At 38.9% G+C, this 17,697-nt stretch overlaps 1 protein-coding gene across 1 annotated transcript in view; it reads left to right on the forward strand.

The window, feature by feature from the left end:
- STMN2 (stathmin 2) overlaps positions 1–17,697 on the forward strand; it is a 176,079-nt gene that overhangs the window by 25,754 nt on the left and 132,628 nt on the right. The gene's annotated exons all lie outside the window — the stretch shown is intronic.

Here is a 17,697-nt window from a genome sequence, read left to right on the forward strand (position 1 = left end):
CTGCACTAGGAGCAGATTTCCAAGAACACGAATGAGACTACCATATGACTTTTCTCAAATGTTATGTTATGTTATGTTAGGGGTTTGGTAAAGCGCAACAGCTGCCCCAGCAAAGAGGTGTCCCGGCACTACCTGATCAAAGAGACAGGTACTCGAGGTTAGTCAGATGCAGACAACATCCTATGATGATGAGAAAAGGAAAGTTTTAATGGTTTTCCGAAAAGCCAACAGGTTCTCTATTCCACGAATGTGGGCCGGCAGGGAGTTCCATAGTGTAGCCGCCAACACCCGGAAGGAGCGACCTCCCATGCGAAATAGTTTGGTTCGAGAGTACATTCATCAGGTGTTGTCTCAACGAGCGCAGGCTATGCCGGGGAACATACCAGGTCAACAATGGGCGCAGTAAGACTGGTCTCCCGGTTTTAAGGATCTTAAACGCCATGACGAGGGCTTTAAATTTAATCCGAGAAGCAATCGGGAGCCAATGCAGTCTTCCAATTGTAGCTCTGACAGGGCATCTATGAAGGAAGCCATTTCAGAGGTCTCGCTGCCAGGTTTTGAACCCGTTGGAGTCGCAGGACCTCAGCTTTGTTAGCACCCAGAAGCAGTACAAATGAAACATAGCAGAGAAGTCCACATGGGTTAAAAGAGCCTCCTGTGCAAATGCACATTTTTCCCCATTGAGAAAGCCCTTTCTTTACAGCCCTTCAAGTCCAGCTGTGATCCGATTTGCAGGCCATACTACAGAGGACTTAATCCCGCCCTTGGCTGGAGAAAATCTCTGACTATTTTCACAGTGGAAAGAGGTTGGAGAGTAACTTGAGAATGTCCACAAACATACATGTTTGTGGTGATAGTCAGCCTTTGTGGTGATAGTCAGCCTTTCAAGGCAAACCATATCTTGGAACGCTCATTTACCAACCTTATGTGGGATTTAGTAATGCCGATTTCTCTACACTTTTGGTGGAGCAATCCGTATTAGTAAATGTCCCTTTCTGAATTCATGTGATGGAAAAAAAAGTAATTTCAATGATAAAGTTTTGTTTTTGGCTAAATGTATCTTTAAACAGCGGGCCATATTGTGTGAGCTCAAACTTGTTAGAACTTCTGTCAGCATTTCACCTGGACTTTGAAGGTCAAAATAGACCACATGATGCAGTTAGCACTATTAGAAACTGATTTGCACCTTTAGTGAAAAATAAATAAACCTATATTTGAACAGAACAGATTGATCGTCCAAGGAATGTCTTCAGTGAAACTCAGCAATCAATACAAGATAAACACTTGCTTCACATCTGTCAAGGGATAATAAAGAAAGGCAGCCTCCCAATCATTATTATGTCAATAGACATTAATTGAACATATGCAAAATTACAGCCTTGCTGGAGTATCTGGAGAACTACTCTAATGGGAACAACCCAAGGATAATCAGTATAATTGAGGAAATAGAAACCAGCCGAATACTGTACTTCTTAGGCAATTCTGTTGTCCAACTAATTTTATTGCTAATGTGTATGTACGTTTACATTATATTTACTGAACAAGGCTAGACTTTTCCTTTGAATCATTTGATCTATTTTGAATCCTTGGCATATTGCTATATATTGTTGTGTGTTGCAAAGATGCAGCCAGCCCTTTATATCAAGGTAGTCATATTCCAAACTTTTAAGCGGTAGTCTTATTCCAAACTTTTAAGCTGGGTGCCACCTCCTAATATACTAAAGAAATAATATTTCACATGGTCTTAGTTGGCTTTGTGAAACATCCAGCTCACTGTTAGGAAAATTGGATGGATGTTTCGGGCCTTTCCATTTGTACTAACCAAATATGAAAATTCCCTAAATGTTGCCATTCTATTCCAGTTTTAGATGCCCTGGGGACAATTCACAAAGGCATATAAGAGTATGTAAAACAGTATTACAGTACAACTTAAGGAACTCAAAAAGGCATTGTGAAGAAGTCCCTCTATATGGCCTTAGCATTGTAAGCAAAATACATTTGTCATCTATTACAGCTCTGATACTGTCTAACTGTTTGCCAAGTAAGTGGATGATCCTTTATTAGGACTGTACGCTGTTTGGGCCCATCCTGGAGAAATGATGCATTTTCTCCCACAGTTAAATACTTTGTAGTTAAAAAAAAACACTTTTTAAACCCCTCCCATAATTTGGATGAAAAGAATCTTTATCTAAACTCTTTCTAAGGAACGAATTATTGTACAATTTGCATAACGTATACATAAAATTCATAATATTTGAATGCTCATGAAAATCAATCAAGTTTTATTTTGAGTACTTTAATGTCAATGATGAACATATGAGTTAGATGTGAAAGCAAACCCTTACAGTGTTTCTAAATTGTACCAATTATTTTTTCATGTTAAGAAAAAACTTTCTGTTTATTTAATTAACCCTGGAAAGCAGGCATGGTATGAGGAATGTACATGGTCAGTCTCTGTACCCTGCAAAGGGAAACATTTATTGAATATTAGCTTAATTATTGTTCCCTACATGAGAATGCATATAGTCTGAATCTAATAGCATGTCACCTATTTTTAAAATGCATCTACTGGCTTTAATCTAATTGTTCAAACTAAGCTTACAACGTTTATAAGACACACTTCTGCATTGTTTGCAAATGTTAATAATTTTGTTCTGTAATTTAGAGTAAAGAATTATTGACTAAATCAACCTCATCCTTTTTTTTTTGCAACGTCTTTTGATTTTTCAGAGTTACTCTTAAAACAACTAGTGAATATAAGCATTTGATCAACTAATAGATATGTCATGATTGCCTTTGCATCAATTATGCCTGAATCATTCATAATCAATTGTAATTTGTCTTCTCATTTGTTCATATGTGTGTTATTTGAAGAATTATTACAAACTGGTATAGTAATGCTTTCCATGCTCTGGTTTGATTGGTTGATTGAAATTTGGGCATGTGATTTCCTGCATTCTAAGTTTGTTATTGTGTGGCACTTGGCCAATATTAACAGTATTTGCTATTTAAACATGTGGAGTATTCTAGAAATGGCTGCATTGCACTGGTGTCATTCAAAATACTGGTCCCCTGTGCAATTCCTAGAAGTCCTAGTTTTACCTGAGCTTTACAGCTGGTTTCCCATACTGACCTCAGTTTATGTATGAATTTGTTATGCTTGAAAGTAACAATGTAATTTTCAATTGAAGTCTTGAGGCTTACTTTTATCTGCATATATGAGCATAGCTAATAATTTGCAGCTCTTATCAGCTTGTAATGAAATTTCATATGATAATTTTGAAATCACAAGATGTCCCATTGTTTACTCCTTGAGCCACCATTTTCCTTAGAAGTGAGGTTTGTCCCTGTATAGACGGGTGGATAATTTTGAAAACAAATAGGTTCATAGCTAATGGGAAAAGTGGCAATGACTACATCAATAACACATACATTTGAAAAATAGTTGTTGTTATCTATACAGAGATGACTTTGTAGCTGTCCAGATTATGGGTGGTTTAGATTATTGAAGGTATGTATTTGGACTATAAAAGCCTGTTAATGTAAAATCGGAATCTTCACTTAAACTTCCAATTGTTCACTTAAAAATAAAGGTGGGACAATATTTGATCTTTGATATGGTTCCTCATAAATTAGCAAATGTATATTCTATTTGGGCAAAATAGATTTTATTTGGGCGTATCATAGTTTTGTCAGGTCAAGTGAAACTGTTGCCAGGGCATGCACCATCTATTCAATGCACCTTGTATTATATGAGTGTTCCTCTCAATTGGAAATGTTATGGGAATTGATTTACTCTAATAGTAACCAATATCCAAACTAAATATAATCCACTGAAAGCCAAACTTCATACAATGTTTTAGATTTGTTACATTCCTGCTTAATCTGTTATTGAAACATCGCAGAGGAAAAGATTTAGTAACTCTATGCTGCTGGAAAGATAAAAGCATTGCAGGGTAAATAAAGTTGAAAAACTGACAGAATACACTCCTGGACACTTTACTCAAGAAGATATCTTTAAAGATGCTCAATGCTTTTCACATAATCTATCCCGATAATCCAAAGTATATAACAGAGTATGCCAAATGGAGGCCTACATCAAATGTCTAATCAGGAAAAGCTGATCAATGATTCCAAGAGAACCCTCTGCATGTTTTGGGCTGGAGAGGCTTTGTTTGATATATCTTTAATCAGTACATTGAATTTCAGGAATCCTAATCTGGTGTTGAGGGGTGCTTCAGTGAAGTATAACATTAAAAATGAGACAAGTCAGGGGACAGCAGTGTCAGAGCAGTGAGGTTCATGGCACATGAAGAACTAGTACTTAAACGATTAATCTTATCAGCAAGAAACTCATTAGCATGTTAAGGGTTACTCTCAGTATCCCAGAGACGGAAATATTCCTTGAATTGTTCTGCAGAAGATTCACATATTCTACTCTGAATGGAACATGGTCTCAGTATCTTCATGCCGGACTGATCAAATATGTTCTGTTGAATTTCTCAATGTAGTGCCTTTTAGCTAAGCTGTGGAGATGCCATACAGCATTTGGGATGTGGAACTCCTTTCAGAACCTGTAATTCAGTTTCTGCGGTGGTCTCAGGTACTTTAAGACTTCCTGAAATCAGGGTGTCACAACAGACTCATTTTTATATTCTGGCTTAATCTTGACTATATTTCAGTTTCAGTTTTATTTCTTATGACTTAAAATATTGATATATTTATTGGTACGTAAGTGGTACACACTGCCATTCAATTGGTTCACATGATTATTATGTTTAGACTCTCAATCTTTTATCAATTTATGTATTTGCCTTAATGTAGTTATAAACACAGGTTACATATATTTGATGGTTAGAAAAATGTTGTAGAACTGGATCTGTGTTACAGTTTCATTGAAAAGCCTTGAAACATCAAAATATTGACAATGGGTTGTTCTAAATTATATATTCGGTGGATTAGATAATATCTGCACTCTTGTGTATGCAAGGCGTTACAGCACATTCACACATATCTTGTGAGTGCACTTATACTTTAGACACAGGGGTTGTTCTCTTCTCTTTACAGCCCTCTGTCACCCCATCACGGTGCTCTAGTGCCCCGCAAGTCCTTGCCTTTGCAGAGGGGACTCAAGTGTCCTAGTTGAGACTTGCATCCATAATGAAATATCATTACTTCATTAAGACCAATTTTTTGTTTGTCATATTTTGTGATGCACCATAATTCGGCGTGCTTCCCTTCTCTGTTGTGGTCTTTTGAGACCACATCATTAGATGATTTCTTCTATTTTTCCTCTTCTTTGGGACTTATCTGAATGTAGCTAGTATGGCTTACTCTTCGACTGGGGTATTTGTCATGTCAGCCACCAGTGCTATTCATGGAAAAAAGTATGGTTACAATTTTGGGTTCTTTCAGAAATTGCTTCGAACAATTCTTGGGCCAGATTTACAATTCTTTTTCGTACCAGTGCTTTTGTGATGTCCCTGCGACACAACAAAGTGCAAATGGCAGTGTCTATTATATTGATTGTAATATCTAAAATGATAGTGGTTGGTGCCAGCCTCGGGTAACAGGATGAAGTCTAGAAAGGTAGTTTCTGCTGCATTTGGTATGCTGATCTTGATGAATATTAGAATGAAATAATTCAGTGGAAGTGTGTCAAATTAACTTTAGGAGATGGGATTTTCTCACTGAGAAAGCCCTCCTCTTTGTAAAACTAATGCAAGTCCTAGACCGATGAGTTTACAAATGCAATATTCTCTCGTGCTCAAGAGGTGGTCCTTTTAAAGGTGGCCATGATAGGGTAACCAATGCCTCACCCAAGAGTTTTCCAGTAATTGATATTGTTTGGGACCTGGTCAAACTACTTTAGGTGATCCTCCAGTGACCCCCTCGCACAAATGTCAACTAGTTGTAGGGCGAGAGAGAGAGTGTGTGTGTGTGTGTGTGTGTGTGTGTGTGTGTGGGTGTGTATGTGTGTTTGTGTGTCGAGTTGTGTGAGTTGGTGCCAAGTGCACCAGCTCTGAGGGAGAGGAAAACAGTGCCATGTCTTAATAAATATGGAGCTGTTTTTCTCTCATCTTCTGTTGCAAAGCTGCACAACAACTTAGGTTTTCACATTGTCTTGCTCCTAAACTTTGTCAATCTTCTCCTTTGTACTCAATCTCAGCTCTTGATATTGTGCGGAGACCGCCTGAGGTGAAATGCATGTATCGCCTTAAGGCTGGGAGCCCCTGTCTTTTTTAACTCATGTAAATAAAGAGAGAGGTAGCCAAACTAGTTCCAGGGAACAGGGAACTTAAGACAATTAAGCAGAGAAAAATCCCTAAAGATATGTACTATTCATCATTCACTATACACACAATACACCCTTCACATCACTAACTTAATATTGTCCAACATGGGGGAAGAGGTTGTCCAATATTACTACTCTTTGATCCCAGGATTATACTAGCAATTTAGAAACCTACCCTAGAAAACTTCAACATATATTTGAACACAATTATAGTCCCACAACGGAAAAATAGTGTTTGTATAAAAAATGTTTTTTGTTTTTTTATTAAAAGGAGTATAGGTCTCCGCTCACATTAAAATAATCAATATAAGTACAATGAATACAGAAGATAAAAATACAATCGGACAGTCATAGTTTGTACAATTCCATATCCTATGTATCACACAAAAGTATAAAAAAGGCAAAAAAGACAAATAGATGAGTACATAGACCCTAAACACAGTGAAATCACAATAATCTGTTAAAACATCCTAGTGATCCAATCACAATACTTGATATCCTCGGGAATATATTGTAAGAAGTTCTCTTTCTTATCTAATATCCCTTTGTTTGTTGGATTCTCATTAGGCAAAAGGCATCGACACGTTCCGGTGGAAGAATTGAATTAATGTGCAACAACCACCTTCATCAGGACAAATATCAATACAGGGTCACTTTTCTTCATAGTATTTAAAAACGTATCTACATAAGTAAACCAATTTATACAAATGATGTCTTCTTGTCAATCTAATCTCACATTTCCTATAATCCTATCCTCATAACACAAAGACATCTCATTTCATGGCATTTTCACCCTTACACAAATTTTATCAGCTTTAAAAATTGCATTACATTTTATTTTTTTTACCTTTATTTTTTTTATTTGACACTATAGTTCAAAGTGGGTTCATTGTAGTTCTTAAATACTCATCCCTATCTCTACGTTCTACGTAGACAGAAGGAGAAGAGAACAGAATTTAATACGGAACTGAGTCTTTGCTATTATCACTCTCCATTCATGTCATACTCCATTCATATCACTAAATTCTCACATCTACTCATACTAATACTGACCATGGTATGATGTAGGCCATGACATTCATAAGGTTAAAAACGCTTCTGTCCAGGGGTCCTTTTTTCGATGTTGGACCTATTTATTTTATAAAGGAAAAGAGAACACCTTATACATCTATTTATGGATATAGGGTTCGGTGTGCTAATGGGTTTTTTTTCTAATAATTACTTCCAACACTCTAGTCTCGACAGTTATTTTCTTCTTATGTAATCATCTGGTCCTTTTTCACTTTACATCGGTACCCAGAATCCTTCCCGTAAACAAAGTGTGATTATGTCAACTGGAGCTAAGAAAGAACACATACCCCGATGTAATTATGCGTTTATTCTAAAGGCTTCAACTGCTTTCACTCTAGTTTCCTTTTCATATCTTCCTTGCTTACCTTATTGGTTTTTACAGTTGTAGTGGGTGAAATTTCACCCTCCACTGGGAGTAGTATCCTACCCACGTTGTATTTGTCATAGACTTCCTGATATGTCTATCGATATAAATGATGTCGCCGCTACCTGGCTGGAATTGAAAGATAAGATGAGGATGTATTTATTTTCTAATCTAAAATCTATTAATGCTCCATCTGTATATTATATATATTAGGTGATTTGTATGTTTCTCTTTCAGAGATAGTTCTCTTACTGATATGGGCCATTTTCTCCCTTTAGGGTGGATGATTGGCTGTCGCTCCTTTTCCCCTTCCGGTGAGCGTTTATATGCTGACATGCTACGTTCTATAGCTGTTAATCTAGTGATCTCTATATCTTTACTATATGTAAGGCATTTCAAGTAAATTTCGCAATGACATCTCCCAATGTTAAAAGCTGATAAAATTTGTGTAAGGGTGAAAAAACTATGAAAAGAGATATCTTTGTGTAATGGGGATAGGATTATAGGATATGTGAGATTAAGCCCTACCTTATTTAATTTATATGTCCAGCCATTAGCGGAGGTAGCCCACAGCTTTGGTCTCTCCTTAGTGTCATACGCCGATGACACGCAGCTGGCGGTGGCACTTAATGGCGACTCCAACATGGATGCCCCCACCTTTCAGTCAGCCCTAAAAGCTGTGGCAGGCTGGATGGCAAACAATCGGCTTCAACTTAATGCCTCTAAGACCGACGTCATTATTTTTGGTAGGGAAAGTGAATTATGGGGAGATCAGTGGTGGCCTTTCGATCTTGGCCCTGTCCCCTCCCCTGTGACAGAGGTTAGAAACCTCGGGGTGTGGTTCGACAATAAGCTTTCTTTCACTTCCCACACAAAGCGTGTGGCCGGTACTTGCTTTGGGACTCTGCAGTGTCTCCGTCCAATCTTCAAGTTCTTCGATGCGGAGACTAGACAGATTATTGTTCAAGCCCTGGTTCTTACCAGACTGGACTATGCTAGCTCCCTGTTTTTGGGCCTAAACCAGGCTGAGTTGTCTCGCCTTCAGAGGGTTCAGAACGCGGCGGCTAGAATGCTTGTTGGCCTTCCAAAGTTTGTCTCGGCACGTCGGACCATTCAGGATCTTCATTGGCTGCCGGTGGGGCAGAGAATTAAGTTGAAAGCTCTTTGCTTAACCTTTAAAATTCTCAAAACCGCCTCCCCTCCTATCCTTGCTCAGACCATCCAGCACTATGTCCCTGCTAGAGCTCTTCGCTCTGCCGGATCCAATCTGGCTATGGTGCCACGTTTTAAAAAATCTAGGATGGGCGGCCGCTCTTTTTCAGTGATGGCAGCATCCCTTTGGAACTCTCTGCCTGCTCCATTGCGCTCCATTCCTGAGTTGCTTCCTTTCAGGAAGGCTCTTAAAACTTTCCTTTTTGCTACAATTTAGGCCTTCTTTTTCCCCACTGTTATCCTCTCCTTTTTTTCTGTTGTGTTGTGTTATTATTCTCCAAGCGCCGGGACGCCACTTTGCTGCGGCATCCGTGCGCTATACAAAAACCATATAACATAACATAACATAACATTGTCAAGAAGACATCATTTGCATAAATTGGTTTACATATGTTTTTTTCTTATGTAGATACGTTTTTAAATACTATGAAGAAAAGTGACCCTGTATTGATATTTGTCCTGATGAAGGTGCTTGTTGCACATTAATTTAACTCTTCCACCGAAACGCGGCGACGCCTTTTGCCTAATAAGAATCCAACAAACAAAGGGATATTAGGTAAGAAGAGAACTTCTTACAATATATTCCCAAGGATATCAAGTATTGTGATTGGATCACTAGGATGTTTTAACAGATTATTGTGATTTCACTGTGTTTAGGGTCTATGTACTCATCTATTTGTCTTTTTTGCCTTTTTTATACTTTTGTGTGATACATAGGATATGGAATTGTACAAACTATGACTGTCCGATTTTATTTTTATCTTCTGTATTCATTGTACTTATATTGATTATTTTAATGTGAGTGTAGACCGATACTCCTTTTAATAGAAAAACAAAAAACATTTTTTATACAAAAAAATCTTTTTAGTTGTGAGACTATAATTGTGTTCAAATATATGTTGACGTTTTCTAGGGTAGGTTTCTAAATTGCTAGTATAATCCTGGAATCAAAGAGTAGTAATATTGGACAACCTCTTCCCCCATGTTGGACAATATTAAGTTAGTGATGTGAAGGGTGTAGAGTGCATGATGAATAGTACATACGTCCAGGGATTTTTCTCTGCTTAATTTTTTTAACTCATGCCTCCATTCAGATTGCCATCAACACAAAGCACATTCAGAGACATAGAATGATGACAAAAGTGTGTAAACACACACACATCACACATACACACACACGCGTAAAGCTGGAGGAGTCGGACCCAAGAAGCTGAACATAGTGCATCAGCAAAGATATACAAAGGCATACAAACTGATGTAAAAGTAACTTGTTTTATTTTTGTCATTCATAAAGTGCCACGTAGATCAAAGGCAGTGGGTCCTATACAGACAGTTGGAAAAATAATAAAATAAAAATACAAAAGAAAGACATTTAAAATGCAAACACAAGAATGTAACGCCTAAGAAACCATAGATACTGCTGGGATGCATTTAATCACCTCTCTGGGCTTCATTTCTCACCTACTAGAAATATACTATCATCACAGTTAGGCATTAAAAAAAACTTACATATATTAAGTTCACCTTACTTCAGAGGTGATTTGTTTTTGACCACAGCAGCCGGTTTCAAAACCTTCTCACAAATCCATGAGTAAGTATCCAGGTGAGAGCAAGTGATAGAATTGAGGTGATTTTCTGATTTGGCGGTACAGTCCTCCCCGTCAGTACTGGAAGAGCTGTGTATGTTCTGTGTGCTGGGAAGGTGACTGAGTTGCAGGATATTGCTGATGTACCTTCACAGAATACTGTGCAGTTTTAGAATGAAAACGCTGCATTTGGTATGCATCACCAGCAGGGAGCAGTGCTGTACCAGACTTTTAAAACGTATGTTCGACCTGGGCATATTATAATTATAATACAATTAAAGCATTGGCGCAGCAAATTATATTAAATTTTCCCCTCCACCTCCCAAATAGCTTGATGTGGCTAGGTTGGAACCATCACCTTTCCTTCGAACCACCTCTTTTCTTCAGTACATTTTACTAAGATGTAAAGAAATGTTGCTTAAAACACATCAAGAATGCAGAAGAGGACACTATTTGAAAGACCCAAACTGTTTATCATAAAACAATTGAGATATGCAAATGCATTTTTTTTTTGTTATAAAGAAAGCAGTTTCAGGTCACTCTGCCTTCCTACGCAGCCAGGAACACGTAATATTAATAATAAAAAAAAAACATGCAAGGCTGATTTTACCTTGCAAAGCTCTTCAAACTAGCTATGTTAAATGTTGTGCTCAGTTCCCCTTACCCTTTTTTCTCAACTGAAGCTGGTTGCAATGAATAAAGGATCACTGTAGGGCACTGTGGGTTAAAGGAATGCCTAAAACACAATGAAGTCCATTGTGCTTATTTGGTCTTATCAACAGCAGCCATACGTGTGTGAGCGTTTGTTAATGAAGGCCACGTGGTCAGTGCTTGGGGGCAGTGAGTGAGGACTACCAGGTCGTTTATTTTTGTGGATCATTCTCTTTCCTCTGCATGGTGATGTGCACAAAGATAAGTGCAAAGATCTACAGTTCAAACTCCTCCAGCCCTGGGCGTATGCTACTGAGATGTGATGGAGAGTAGATGGATTTGATTACAGCAGTATTGGATTTTAATTACAGTGCAAGGGCAATGTGTCAATCAACACCAGCAGCACAAGGTGAATAGAACTCACCTTCTCATTTTTGCTAATTGCCGAGGTCTCCTGTTGCCAATGTCCTCAGCATCCGGTGCATCCGGATATAGAAGCAGATCAGTCAGAATGTGGTGGCACATGCGGATGCTTGTTTCGTGCTTCACAGATGGGGGTGCAATGCCACCAGAGGATGGAAAGAGGTGGTGGTACGGATATGTCCTCTTGGATCAGGACTCCTTCTCCACGTTGGTGTCATTCTGGGTCTCTCAGATACTTTGTAATGTTAGTTAAGTATATTTCACTGTAAATTAATATCACAGCCCCATGCTGGTGTAGAAGTCACAAGAGGAGGATCTGACGGTGGGTTGGTATGTGGCAAACAATGCTGGATCTCTGATGTCATGGTGGGATCTTACTGGTGCAGTGGCTGCCCATGGTTATAGCTGTGGGTGAAAGTTGGTGGGGGATGAAGCTGGTGGCAGAATAAAGCAATGAGAGACACAATTCTATTGGCCAGAGCAGTGCAGGTTCATGTGGTACTCTCAAGATGGCTGGCACCCTAGTGCATTGACCTTCTTTCGGTCATACAACAGTATTTCATTGCAACCCCCCAAAAAGGTAGACTGGATGTGGTCTCTTTGGTGCTCAGTGGAGCATTGGGCTATGCCTAGCTGGAATCTAAGTATGGTGAGTGAAGGTGCGTCTGCTGGGGTTCTCCAGATCTATTGGCTGTGATGGTGTGAGGCTGAATGTGGCTTTCTGGAGGGGAGCAAGGGCCTCACGGTTTGCTGACATTTTTGCAGCATACAAGATCCTCCTCTCCTGAGCAATATGTAAACTGACAATAAACTCATGGTTTGGAATTGTGGCTCCACACAAAGGTTATACGCACAGTCCTGTAACAAAGTAACCTCCGAATTTCTGGTCATCCACATCACGTTTTCGCCGAAATGACAAACAAGATGAAAACTGCAAATGTGTAGAGAATAAGCAAAGTATTTTTTCGAGTTTTAGGAAATTTGGTTTGAGTGATGGCGTTGAATATGTACATGCACATTCACTGTGTGCACCAAAATCATTACTTTTGACTCTCTCTCCCTTTTAGTATTTGCAATTATTTAATACAACTGCAGACCTTGTGATGGGATGGCTAAAAATTCATTCAAAACTCTGTCCTTTTTAAGTCAGCCAGAAAATACTCAAATAATAACAAGGACATATCCTATGTTGTCGTGGTGTCCTTTTGTCCTAATGGATAAACAAACATTTTACCTTTCTACAATAACTTTTTGCATTTCCACATTTAAAATAAAACAGGATTTGGCAGAAATGTAAATATTGTGAATGAAGACCACACCAAACACGCAGTTTGTACTTTCTACTTTTTAAAATGCTTTAAGATCTGAAAATATTAAATGCAGCTGTATTTTACTTTATGATTATGAAATATCAATGAACACTGAATCATCTATTTGAGAATAAAAGAGATGCATTTTTGATGCACTTTCCAAAGGGAATCTGTCTTCAAATAATAGATGTAAGGAGGAATTTATTAACTAGGTGGGATTAATAGAAGTCGTGACATATCGATTATTAAATATCAAAAGCATGAGGGGATGAAAGAAAGTGGATGGTGCTGTTTCTAATCTTCATGCCAGCTGTCAGTTCCACTAACCACATGTGAAGCTTGATGTTTTCACAAGGAGAAAAAAAAACTGCAGGAGAAGGAAAACTAAGCAGTGGGGGGCTGTACAAGCTGGCCTTTTAACAGGATCGATCCCCAGGTGGGCCAGCAGATATTAATGTTCTGTTGCACACAGCTGCCATCGCCTTTTAGCACAAGTCTGCCAGAGCCGAGCATTAGCACGCGGTGGCATTGCACATCCCCAGCAGCCATGGCAACGGGATTTAGAGATGAGGCATGGGGGTACATCTTGTGAAAGCTGTCTGGGCCGTGACACTTTAATGCACGTATTATCTTCCATCAAGTGAATCAGCATGTGAACAATTTTAAAATATCTGCAAAACATACACTTATTCTAGAAATGCTTTAATGTACACTTCTGCCTTCAGTCTAGCTCATTTGGGGGAGCAGAGGGTTAGGGGTGCTCGATGACCGGATTGGTACCTCATTTTCATACAGGTGCTTCAGTAAGTACATATTTAGTGTTAATGCATCAAATATTTTTGTAGATATTTGTACACTAAAGATTGTTGAAATTATGTCTGGATATTGATGAGACGAGCATTGAACAAATACCGCACATCACAATCACACGTGTTTACAACAAAGCGACGTTGTATACAGCTATGGGGTGCAGCTTATTCTCTATTTATTTAATTTGATTCACACCTCACTAAAATGTTGTACAATATCTTAATTCAACTTAAGCTGTTCAGAAAGAACTTTATTAATATAATAGGTACAAGCATTGGCTCGTTTTCCATACAAGTATTATGTTCCAGTAAAATAACAGAAAGCCAAGCCCCTGAAATTATGCGGCAGGGGAAGCCAAATTATGTAGCAGAGTTCACCAAATTGTGTAGCAAGAAAAGGCAAATGTTAAACAGCCGAATATAGCAATATGCAACAGAAAGGTGACCAATAAACCTTTGCAAAGTGCCTTCCACTATGTAGCAAATCACATGTCGCTGTGTTTTTAGTAACTTTTTAACAGTTTGAGCTAGAAACAATTTTATCTGCAGATAATGCAACAGATTATGGAAAAACAATTAGAACTAACAGTCGGACCTTCTCGCTGCCAGCACCTAACCTATTATCGCTCCAACAATAGTATCCCTTCTGTACTTGCAAGGGTCCGTGTGCACACTGAATAGCACCCACCGTCAAAGTGTTTGTTCCCTCAGTAACCCAACAGTTTCAACCAAAAGCACAGGTGCACCACACAACAAAATTAGAACAGTAAGAACAATTATAAAGTCCATATCCAATAGAAAGAGAGAAGGATTCCTCAGTTTTTTCTCTTTATTCCATTTTCATTTACGTAGAAAAAATTGAGTCCAGTTCTAATGACTCAACATAAAGTACAGCCAAGGCGTTTCGTCCTAGTACAGGACTTCTTCAAGGCTGTTGAATACAAACACATATACATATATAAAAACACCTACAACAAATATAAGATATCATATACATAAACAAGACAAGGCTAAAATTTAACCCAAGATCACATCAGAATAGTGTGCATATTTACATTGTGCACAATAAAGACAGACCAACAGACAATTGGGCAGGTATGATTTTTTCAATTTTCTCTTTACATTGTTTGAGCAATACATACATCCTTAAATTTAATTAAAATATGATGAGGGCCAAGGGTTCCAGCCGGGACACAATTTATCAAAAAACAACGCCATTTTTATAATTTTTATCATTGTCTATCACTAATGCAATCATATTATTCACACTTTGTTACCTAAGATAGAAAGTGTATGATTCATTTGCAATGGTTACAAGAGGAACAAAGACAGCTAGAGAGTAAAAAATTAAAGCAAACTTCGAGTACGAATCTACTGTTCGGCCTTATGCTGGAGTTTACAACCCCCCACCCTGCTCCTCCCCCGCCCCACCACCTGCAGCACTCCCCCCAGGAGCTGCTACTACACTGGGCAGACCTATGGCTGTCTCTTAAGAATGGAGGGTGCAGCAGAGAAAAAGAGACATTTATAAACAAGCATTAGAAATGCAATAGGTCTTGCAATTTTTTTAGTTAGACCTATTGGCATAGCTCAACAGCTACCGGACAGAAATTGCCTCTTTGCAGGTGCTGAACAGAGCATCGCTCTGTGAAATGACCTGAAAGCCTAAAAAGATGTTGATAGCCTACAAAATCAAAAGGTAGATCAAGATAACCAGGAGGAACCACGGACGTATTGGAATTGCCAATGAGTGACATCGGCTGGGCGTGACCCAAGCACACAAAGGCAGATGAATCGGACGCAATGCACCAATAAAAACCCTGTATTTCTAAATGGCACAACAACGAACAAATGGCAATTCATGGGCATGCCAAAAGCCGATAGAAGAGATAACAACGGGTCTTGCAGACAGAGCATGCCCGCTGCCTAGACTTGACTTAAAAAGGGGGATTAGGAAGTCACAATGTGACACTTACGAAGTATGGAGTATAGAGAAAGCTACGGGATAGCTATGGGGTTACATTATGTGATCAGTTGCAGATTGTCTTCTGAACACAGGCATTTGCTTTTCCTCAGCCTTTTCGCCTGCCAGGTCTGTGCGGAAGTGGACTGTACAAGTAATTGACATAGCTGAGAGCTCACAAAGACAATAAACACAACTTCACTGCTGGAAGGCAAACCCGTCCAGCATTACAAGTCATGACGAAAGAATAGGTAGGAATGTTCGGAATACTCACTATGCCGGCTATCAATAGGAGTGAGAAGCACACAAGGAGTGTAGGATCTGTGGGAACAGGCACCCGGCATGAGAATGAACTTCCCTGGCAAGTGCATATGCCATGTTCAGGGGATATTACCTGTGTGATTGTTAAACGCAAGTAATCCCAAGTGCGCAGCTGATGTATTAAACCAGTATTCCCAGAGTAAAGAAACAGATTGGCAAACCTTGAATTCTTCAGTCATCCTGTGTCTTACAAACCCATTAAAATGTAAATTGAACAGAGGCTGCAGACAGACACAGTTTTTATCGCAACACTTTCCCGGAGAGACATGCTCGAGCTCTGCACATGCATCTTGTCCGTCTTCTCTTCCAGTGCACATACCGTGATTGACAGGTAATTTATTCTGAGCCTCTGCTGCCAGATATCGGCCTGTTTCCTATCCTGCGTGTCCTTTACTTGATATCATTGGATGCCTTGAGATGGAACATGATTTGGAAGCGACCGTTATTTTTATTAATTGAATCACCTTAGGAAAAGAATATCTTCTCAAAATAAGGCAATACATATGAGCACCCTTTAGAGAACAAATGAAAATATGGCATTTCAAGAATGTGAATACCTATCATCACCATAATATTTCTCTTAAGGTATAACAAAAGAAACATTGTAAATCGTGGGGACATGGCTACTATATGCAGCTCCATAAACATAGAAATTAGCATTACTTATGATAAATTCGTGCCCCAAAAATGGAACCAACAAGATTGGATTTGGATTGAATAAAATTATTGAAATTGAATTGAATTAGTTTAAACTCTTATAAGTGCTTATTCTCTTTGGAGCCAAGAGTTTCCTCATCCAGTGCTGAGTCCTTTTAATTTTCACATTCATACATCTCAATATCTTTCTCCAGTAGATTAAATCTACTTACTGTTTTAAGGTAATGACCATGATGGTACGCCGGAAGGGCCGCTTTCTGTTTGTGCGCGTGATTTAAGTGAGTGCTTTCTTTCAGTAAATTCAAGTAAACAAGTCTTCTCTGTAAAATGTGGCAATGAAGCTAATGTATGTCTAACTTGAGTACCACTGGGCGATCCAAAACAAGCCTACCTGGAGTTTATTCATCACCATTTGTAGTTAGAGCTCAGTTTTGTGCACTTTAAGTCAGGGCCGGACTGACTGTAGCGGGCATCAGGCATGTCCCCCGGAGGCTGAAAGGGTAGGGGCAGTTTTGTTACTGATGGCCTATTTTGCAGAGGTGCTGCAATATCTGCCCCCATTAACAAAAACAGCAGTGCTTCACGCTTGCACTCACTACCCCCCCCTCCTCTTTCCCCGGGGGCTGGTCTAACAAAATTGCCAAGGCTGCTTTGGGTTCCCAGTGCTTTGGGTTCCAGTCGGGTCGGGCTTTCAGTGCTGCACACAGTGAAAGGAATAGTAAACAATATAAGAACCATAAAATCAAATCCATTCCAACAGTGGCCATAGTTCTGAAATCGTGAAGTGGGCGTGTGTGCTTTTCTCCCAAACATACTTTCACATAATCCACATGAACCCAAAATAATGCTGAAAGTACTTACGATAGCTTGAAGAGTGTACAGGGTTATCTGAAACTGTCTTTTTTATGTCTTTCAATAAAAAGCTATGTATACTTGTGTGCCCATCTCAGAATACTACAAAACCCAACACCAGCCTCACCTTTTTATTGATTAGGTATAAACTTTCATTTGTGAAAGAAAAAGAAAAAAAAGATA

Source organism: Lissotriton vulgaris, chromosome 4_1, assembly GCF_964263255.1.
Source record: "Lissotriton vulgaris chromosome 4_1, aLisVul1.2, whole genome shotgun sequence".
Classification (NCBI taxonomy): Eukaryota; Metazoa; Chordata; class Amphibia; order Caudata; family Salamandridae; genus Lissotriton; species Lissotriton vulgaris.